This window comes from Mirounga leonina, unplaced genomic scaffold (assembly GCF_011800145.1).
Source record: "Mirounga leonina isolate KUSES-001 unplaced genomic scaffold, KU_Mleo_1.0 Mir_173, whole genome shotgun sequence".
Classification (NCBI taxonomy): Eukaryota; Metazoa; Chordata; class Mammalia; order Carnivora; family Phocidae; genus Mirounga; species Mirounga leonina.
The window spans coordinates 44,745,107-44,752,467 of NW_023270447.1; the positions used below are offsets into that span (position 1 = coordinate 44,745,107).

At 44.7% G+C, this 7,361-nt stretch overlaps 1 long non-coding RNA gene across 1 annotated transcript in view; it reads left to right on the forward strand.

Annotated features, from left to right (window-relative positions):
- Nucleotides 1–2,694, forward strand: part of LOC118019341 — an 81,731-nt gene extending 79,037 nt beyond the window's left edge. Inside the window, exon 8 of the long non-coding RNA XR_004681658.1 lies at nucleotides 1,100–2,694. This is a non-coding gene — a long non-coding RNA (uncharacterized LOC118019341). The remainder of the gene's footprint in view (nucleotides 1–1,099) is intronic.
- Nucleotides 2,695–7,361: the final 4,667 nt, after the last annotated feature.

Sequence of the window (7,361 nt, forward strand, 5' to 3'; positions counted from 1 at the left end):
AATAAGCAAACAGAAGAAAACCATCATTATCATGGAAAGAATGTGAGCTCTGGAGGCAGACCTGTCATTATTCTACTTCAGGCCCTTAATTTTGTCCCTTGGATCTGTCCAACTGTCTCCCAACTGTTCCAGCAGTACCCGGCCTTGCCTGCTTCAGGGCACCCTTCACCCAGCTATCAGAGTTGTATTCTGCAAATGCAAATTGGTTTGGGTCACTTCCCTGCTTTAAGTTCTCCGTTAAATTCCATTTGCCCTCAGGATGAAGTTCAAGTCTACAAGGGCCTTCATCATTTTGCTTCCTGTCTGCCTCTGTAAGCCTCATCTTCTAAAAACATCTCCCATTCCAACTGAAACTTGACCGTCAAGCAATAGTGGGCTACTTGCTATTCTACAAACGTACTGCTTCTCTTCTGGTTCTTGCACGTGCTCTTCTTGTTGCTCATGTTCCACTGACTCACTCCTCCTCTTTCAGGATTCTGTCCAGGCATCACTGTCATCCAAGCAAACTTCTCCAGTTCTTTCCTTTCCACGTTGCTTATGTGTGGTGTCTCTTCTCTGTGTCCTCAGAGCATCCTAAGGTTACTCCTATGTCACTTATCACAGTGATTCCAACTGCATGTGTCACTGTAAAAAAGAACATGGACACTTGTTTGTAACTGGCATTCTAGTATCTACAGAGGTGCTCGATGCACAGTAAGATGGGAGCAGGAAGACATTACAGGGAGGGACATTGGGAGTCTAGAGAAAATCAGGAAGAAGTCTAGTACTGAGGCCCATACTCAATAATGGGGCCTGCAGGCAAAATGGTTTGGAATACAATTTGAGGACATACCCCAACACGCCTGGGCAGAGATTGCTAAACTCTGCCCCAATACCCATTGTCTGTTTATCTTGAGTAATAAAAACTCCTCCAGGCTTTCAGGTGGTCAGATGGCCACCCAGCCAAAGATTCCATCTTCCCCGCCTCCCTTGCAACTAGCTATGGTCATGTGACTAATTTCAGGCCAATAGGATGAAAGTGGAATGATGTCTTTTAAAGAAAAATTATCATTTTAAAGAAACACTGCTTATGCTGACTTCCTCTTTCCCCTTCCCACAGGCTGAGATGCAGATGCAGATAAGGAGACCTGCATTCCTGAATGATCCTGTGGGGGTGGAACTTCCCAGCCAGGCTAGAGAGCTCTCCTGGCTCAATTCTGTTTGTCAGAATGAAACAAATTTCTGCTATGTTTGGGTTAGGGTGACATATAAGGCTGAAGCTCTTTTCCAGGTATTCCATCCAGAAAAATGTTGTGGGGTTTACCAATGGGAGTGGGAACTCAGGGTGGGGTGGGGGATTATAAGGAATCATGCCAGAGTGCATGTCCCACAGGACACGTGCAGTGTGAGGATCTCAGTAGGAACTCCCTGTGAGCTCCTGAGAGACTCAGTATTTGGACTTCGGCTGTTTATGGGCATTGACTGCCAAGGAAGGAGGGGCCAGACAACATTTAAATAGAAGAATTTTGCTTCCCCCTTTCCCACCCTTCTTTAAGGTCCCAAAACACTGGAGAAGAAAGAGGAGGAAGGAAGAGGAGTGAAAGAGAGAAAGCACACTCCCTTCCACAGTAGACAATAAGTCTCTTGAGTTAGGAGGGAGATAATTAAGTTGGATATGAGTTTGAAGCTTTAAGCTGGATCAATTGTATTATTTTGTATTTTTTAATATCTGAAAATGGTGAAAAGTTTTACCTAAAATGTCATTTAGGGAAAGGAGAATGAGAGTCAAGAGAGCTTTTTTTAGGGACAACCACTGGAAGAAATAATATTTTTCATGTTTGATTCTACCGAATTTAGACCATTCAATAAACTGGTTACAAACTGAAAAAAAAAATCAAAATGAAAATAGCTAGAATGATAACTCTAACCTCCTTTCACCCTGCTTTGGCAGTGGCCCTCTTCCTTATGAAAAGGGCAGGGGAAAGAGAGAGAGGTGAATGCCAGAGATCTAGCTTTAGGAAACCCAGTGGCATGAGAGGCCAAGGGCATTCCCAGCATTATCCCAATACCAGTGAGGACTCTCAGCCAAACACCACAGGGCACTCTTGGCCTTTTTCTGTTCCTTTATTCACTCCCTCCCAGACAGTTGGAAAAACTTAACTGGTAATCTGGGGAAGAATAAATGGAAAGTCAGCCAGACTCCTCCCTTCTTCTCTCTGAGAGTAAGCTGTCCCAAGGGCTATGCATCCTATCCTGCCTCTCTAGGCCACAAGGGGCACAGGGAACCGATCCCACCTGTTCCCTAGGACTGGGTGGCAAAGGAAGTGATTAGCATTATTGGGCTCCCCCCCAACCCAACCCAGAGGACAGCAATGTGGTTGAATAGAAACACAGCATACTAGACAAGAGAAACAACAGTCAGAGGATCGGGAAGGGAGAAGTGACTACAGAGTGGTTCCAACTATATGTGCAACGTTCCAACCTTACCTTGGAACTCCCAGAGAGATGCAAAAAAAAGGAGGTTTGAATAAGCCATCTGGCAGGTGAGGACTGGTAATAGAGCAGATTTAGGGGCAAACTCTTGAAGTGACTTAACCCTGGTCCCATCAGCTAGGGCAGTGAAGGGAAGATTTGGGCTGCAATAATCACCAGCTACTTGATAGGTAAATAATACCGATAGGTAAATGATACTCTTGCAGGTGTTTTATGGAACTTAGGGGAGAAGCAATCTAACATCTAATAAGTTTATAGTCTAATACAATTTATTGAAATGTCAATGTTTCTTCCTGCCATGGAAGGAAAAAAACCCCACATTTTCCTCAGAGTGTTCCACTCAAATTCTCTCCAGTTTTACCCCTCCTTGTTTTTATTGATTCTGCAGCTTGGTGGAGAAGGTATGAGATTAGATTAGTTTAACGGAACTAACCAGTGAGATCCAACTGAACCACTTAAATCCCCTTGAAGGGCTAAAGAGTCTCAGGAGGCAGGGTTTTGAAGATGTTCATTTCAAATCCTTTTTTAAAAAGTAGAGGTGTAGCTACACTTCACCATCCCGGACTGCTTTTGTCCCCCCCCATCCCCCATAGGAGAAAATTCTGAATTCAGCACAATTCTTGTCCTAAGTAAGGGTTTCATAATGATATTCATACAAGTGCTTGTTACAACAGAGCTAACAAGGGCCAGATTGGTTGTGGTTGAGTTATATTTGCCATTCTGTGGGCTACGTCTTTGTAAATCAGCCAGATCATTGCCTTAATTAGGGTCGTTTGGGGGTTTAGGATGGTGCAACAAGGTCACTCCTTTCACTCCCACAGTTCTTCGTCAGTCATTTTGTGTGCCAAAGCACAACAGGCACGAAATGGCCTGATCGTATATTTGCTTTAGGAAAAGCAGCGGGCTTCCAAAGTATGCAATGCTGTAGATGACTCAAGGTGTCCCTCACTGCATGTGGGGCAAAAAACATATGCTGCCCGAATTGTGATAGAAATCTCCAAACCACATACACATCCATCGTTAGAGGTTCCAGAGACATCGAACTAGTAGTGTCTTGGTTTTCTATACCAGTGCTCTGTATCCTATTGTCACCTCTCTGGCCACCCTTTTGGATTGAGGTTTTATTGGGATTTTGTCCTTGGACTCTCTCTTTGGGATGTTGCTGGGCTTTACACCCTATAAGTGTGCATAGTTCCATTCTCCCCATGGTCCCAGACAGTGAGGGTAAGCCCAGGTGTTACTTCTTGGAATGGGACCCGCATGAGGGGAGCTTCTTCTCCCCTCCAAGTAGTGTGCTTCCTTTTGACAAGGGAGAGGGAGCTTGTCTCTGAGGTCTCTTGGGCTGTGATGGCATCAACCATCTGTTTGAAGTTTGTAATCAACCAGGAATGGGTGGTGGGAATGGGACAAGTTAGGAGAGGCCAAAGCAAAAACAGGACCACTGCAATGCCCACACCTTCTTTGGAATGTCTCTATGGGGAGTGAGCTGTCAGTGCCAAGCCACCAGGAGCAAAGCATAGAGGAAGCAGTGTAACAATGGTCTCTGCAGTTGCAAGGTTCTGTCAATACAAACATGGTGGTCAGCTCAGGGAGAAACCCCTGTGCTCCCTCTGGGGCAAGGTGGTGCCCCAGGAGGGGATGGACAGGGGTGAGGATTGACAGGTGGACGTGGACAGAGATAAGGGTGCCTTACTTCGGCTGAAAAACAATTCTAATATGAATGGCTATTTTTACTTTGCAGCGAATAGTAGATTAGAAGTAAAAGAAGCAAAAAGAAAGAAAGTTGGGGGTTAGAGGTAGACACACTGAAATCAGCACAAGTGATATCTTGCATCAAGACAGCAAGGAAGTTAAGAAAAACTGGAGTTCATTTATTCAACAAATATTTTTGAGCACCTGTTGTATACCAGCCTCTGTTCTAGATACTGAGGATATATCAGTGAACAAATCAGAGAAAGATCTCTGTCCTCATAAAGCTTACATTCTAGCAAGTTTCAGGTTGTTACGGAAAATCTATGGGTACATCTAGAATGTTGGCATATCCCTGACGGATTTTCGTAGTTGTTTCGGGCTTCATTACTTCCCAGCTCATCCAGCACATTAATAGCGATGATAATCATGAAGGGCTAATGTACACTTTCTGTATATTAGCTTCTTTAACCCTCACCGAAACCCTAATGTTAATTTTTTCCCCTTGAACCATTTGGTCTCTTTGGCCAAGTTGCATAGTGTGCTCTGATTGGTCAGGCCTCTGGGACTGCCCGCCCTCCTCCTCCCCCTACCTCAGCCATCTCCTTTAGGCTGAGACAAATGTCATTTGTCCCATCAGAGCCACATGGATTGAGAGGGATAACTGGACTGGGGTGAGGGCTGGCTCACCAAAGGAAGTGACGCTGGGCAGACAAGCATATATCTATTAATCACATAATAAGCCATTCTAGAAAGGCAATGGCTTCATCATTCAAAGTCCAATACTCAGGAATGATGCAGGACAAAGCAGAGTAGGACTAAATGTCCCATTTTCTAAATGAGAAAGCCAAGGCACAGAGAAGGGATGTAATTTGCTCAGGTTCACAAACCTAAAAAACACTGAAGACAGGATTTTGGTCTGACTGCAGAGCCCATGCTTTATTACTGCATCATTCTGATAAAATCATAAAAGGCAATTTTAGTTACTATAGTTCATGGATTCTAAGAAGTCTATCTTTCCCATTTTAATACCTCTGCAGTTGAGATGTGCCATATAATAGATATGAATGTGGAACTTAAGAAACAAAACAAATGAAAAAAGAAGAAAAGAGAGACAAAAAAAGCCCTGTTTCTTAAACAGAGAACAAACTGGCGGTTGCCAGTGGGGAGGTGGGGGGAGGAGGGGTGAGACAGATAAAGGGGAGCAAGAGTACACTTCTCTTGATGAGCACTGAGTAATGCACAGAACTGTTGAATCATTATATGGTACACCTAAAACTAATGCAACACCATCCGCTAATTGTACTTAAATAAAAATAAGGAAAAAATAGATATGGTAAGAATATGGAGGATCAGTTTCATTGGTAGCATTTTTTTTCTTCCTCAGTGGTATATAAAATAATAGTGTGTCTTGCAGAAGAAGTCATATTAGGGTTGATGAAGCGCTATATTCTTTCAACGAATATTGCTAATGCTCCTACTCTGTGCCAGGCAGCCATGCTGGGCTCATTGTGCGGTGCGGTGCACAGTGATATGGAGAATTAATAATTACCCATGATGCCAAGTGGTGTGTGAAGTGAAAGAGTCATGCGCAGGAGGGTGTGGGACTACAAGTGAGGGGCACTAGCCAGAAGGAGGGGGTCAGGGGAGGCTTCCCAGGGGGTGGAATATAGGTGGTAGAGGAAGGAGGGGAGTACGGTGGGGACAGAAGTGGCCCCCTCTTGATGGAGGATAAAATATGGGACAGGGAGGGGTTCGGGATGAAGCTCGAGGTGTGCAGCACCATTTGATGTGATGATGCCTGATTTGGCTGGACAACGAACGTCATGCTGTATACACAAAAAGCAATAAGGATCCACTTAAAGGACTGTGAAGAGGCCATGGCCAGATTGCATTTTGGAAAGTTCCCTCTGGCAGCTGGGTGCCTGATGGCTTAAGGGGAGGCTGGCTCAGGGGCTCGGCAGTCACGCAGAAGGGCAACGTCAAGCAAGGGCTTGCGCTCCGGAAGTCAGTGTCAGCATGCAGAAGAGGAGGTAGGTCTGAAAATCTTTTAGAGAGAAAATTGAAAAGGCTTGTGATTGGATTTGGGGGTGAGGGAGAGGGAGAGGAGTCAGGGATGATTTCCAGTTTCTGGGCATGGAGCCCAATCTCACCACCCTGAGATCATGACCTGCGCTAAAATCAAGAATCTGGAGGCTTAACCTACTGAGCCACCCAGGCGCCCCTGGTTACAGTCCTTTTTATATGCTAGGCACTGTTCTCGGATGTTTACAGGTATTAACTCTCATTTACTTCTCAAAATAATATACGTGCTATTTGCTATTGCTGCCCCATTGTAAAGATTAGAAAACTGAGGCACAGAAAGGCTAACTCACTTACCTAAGTTTCCAGAGCTAGGAAGTGATGGAGCTAGAATTTAAAACTAAGTAGTCTGTCTTTAGGATTTGTTCTCTGCCTTTGGTACAGTTGTTTTGTCTTGTTTTATTTTTGTTCTTTAAATAAAATTTTCCTTCTTTTAACCACTGGTAAAAAAACAAGTCTTCAGCACACAGAAAGTTAAGTTCCAGTTGTTTAGAAATTTTATCCTTTTATTTGGCAAAACACATTCATATGGCAAGACTAAACCTCAGCCCAAACACCACCATTTTTGTGACACTTTCCCTGCCCCATGGCTTTTCTCCCAAGGTTAAGCATACCTTCCTTTGGGCTCCCTGAGATCCTTAGGACGCTATTATGAAAATATTTCCCTCCTTGTGTTGAATTTCCTTTTTTCTTTTTTCAACTTGAACTGTTCCTGAGGGCAGAGATGTTGTATCGGACCTTTCCATATCCTCAAATAGCTAACAACAGGCATGGAATACAGTTAAGTTTGCCAGGAAAAGGAAGGAAGGAAGGAAGGAAGGAAGGAAGGAAGGAAGGAAGGAAGGAAGGAAGGAAGGAAGGAAGGGAGGGAGGGAAAAAATTACTCCTTATTTTACTAACATTTGACACACCAGGTGTTACTGTAGACAACACCCGTCCTGCTCTCTCTGAGCTTCCAGAGCCTTGCAAGGACAGTCACACGAGGTCCATCTGCCCACTGTGGACAGACCTTCTATTAGGAAGTGTGGGCCCCAGGTCCTTCCGTCATGACCCCTCCCCGTGGCAACAGCGGGCGGGGCCCAGTGTCCCAGGGCCTCCAAATCACTCCAGCCACCGGG